The sequence below is a fragment of the Colias eurytheme genome, chromosome 23, assembly GCF_061535395.1.
Source record: "Colias eurytheme isolate Ceu_HAF_F1 chromosome 23, ilColEury1 Martin Lab GWU primary, whole genome shotgun sequence".
Taxonomy (NCBI): Eukaryota; Metazoa; Arthropoda; class Insecta; order Lepidoptera; family Pieridae; genus Colias; species Colias eurytheme.
Window position 1 is genome coordinate 4,504,856 of NC_143002.1, and position 2,225 is coordinate 4,507,080.

Sequence of the window (2,225 nt, forward strand, 5' to 3'; positions counted from 1 at the left end):
TAGCTGGTTAGCCGTGGTTGATATTCTATCGTTATATAATAAAGTTTTTACTTTGTAAGTATGTATAATGAAAAACAATCTTAGCATACTTATATTTTTTTTTAATACTCATATTTTAACATGCAAGGCTATTGTTAACAAGTTCATATTTATAAAAAAAAACATAACTATAAGAGTTTATAAGAAAATACAAACAATACTCATATGAACAATGTTGGTAGTTACTAGTTAACTAGTTAGTGTCGAACCAGTTTTCCTGCATTTTTTTTGTGAAAATGTAAAAAAAATGTTTGTTCGCATTCATTTACTCCGACGTAAAAAAGACAAACATTTATTTATTTATTTATTATAGGAATATAAAATAAATGAATACATAAAATTGCAAAGTGTACAATAGGCGGCCTTATTGCTTAAAAGCAATCTCTTCCAGGCAACCATAAAAATAAAGGACATGTAAGACATTGGTTGGATTGGATAAGAAAACATACTAATTAGCTTCTAAAAGTTTACAAATGAAGTTAACAGTAGTTTAAAATCCTAACCGTATTTCACACAATCTAAAAAGACTGGACTTTAAGTCAGTTAACAATTCAGTTTATCTAATACAAGTCTGGAGACGACTATTCTAGAACACCGTAGTATACGAAACATCGAGAGAGGAAACCTGTACACACACGCACACGCACACGCACATACACGCACACATACGGGTCACCCCACGTACGTGCGATCAATCATGCGCTATCAAGCCTCTAGGCTCGTCTAGAAATATTCGACTTCACAGTCAATATTACAATTGCAATTGTGATTTATTGAACAAATATATCATGATAAGTGCAATCTTTGAGTGTTAATTGCGTTTTCGAACGTAATTAATTTAACAAGGCTCCAGTTTCATCTAGAACTATGTTCTTCACAACTTACGCAGTTATTAGAACTCATATTTTGGTCTTGGCATTATTTTCTTGTCGATATTTTAAAAGTGATTCTTTCCGAAATCGAACAGATATATGATAAAGAACAGGTTCAGGCAGAATTGTGTAATAATTGGTGTCGTTAACCGGAGTTTAATTTATAAGATCAAATAAGATCAAATAAGATCATTAGCATATTTATGTAGATCCATGAATATCTATTAAAACTTTACTGCGAATAATAAATTAACAATAATTTTCTACCACGAGTACCAGATATAAGTGGAATCCATAGGTACTATAGGTATATATTAATATTATAAATGCGAAAGTAACTCTGTCTGTCTGTCTGTTACTCAATCACGCCTAAACTACTGAACCAATTTGCATGAAATTTGGTATGGAGATATTTTGATACCCGAGAAAGGACATAGTTTACCTTTAATTGCGAAATATGTACCACGGGCGAAGCCGGGGCGGACCTCTAGTTTAGTATATTTTTATTTTCTATTTGTTTTATAAAACGAACTTAGAATTATTTATATTGATGACTTTAAAATTGGCAAGTATAATAAATAAACTTTATATATAAAGTAACTAAATAAGCTTGTTTAACCCGAGCAGATTTCAGTGTAGAGATGAAAATTTCATAAGAAAACAAAATAGCGAATATAATTGTGAAATCAGTACAGCCGTTCATGCATACAGCCGTAACCAAGTGAAATAAGGATTTATTTATATAATCATAAATATAGATCGAAATTAAATATTTATATAGCAAGTTTTTTAAACTTCGAACGTGCATTTGCGACGCGTGTATATTTGAATGTCAATTTGCCTTATTTGGTTTTCAAATTTTCTATACGATATGACGTTTTAAAATTGTAAATTAACTTTGACTTACGTAAGATCGTCGATATCAATTCGATATGATCATTTCAGTATTTAAATCTAACTTCTAGAATAGGTCATCGTTTTTGATCCTAGACGCGACCTTTTGGGTCGTAGTCATGATGACAACTAAAGATTTGTTACTATCTAAAACCTACATATCATGTACATGGTCAATGCACTATAAAATTCTTGGGAAACATTAATTAAGTTTGCCAATGTGGACGGGTTCGCGGAAAACTGCAACTTATTATTAACGAATTTGCAGTTTTACACCGATAAACTCGCAACAAACTAACTTAAAACATACACGTGTTTTATTTTCATTGTACAGTTTCAATACATTATAATATTTATTTTACATATCAACTTTAAAACAAGTTTGACTTCATTAATGCAACTTCTCGTATTATTTGCACA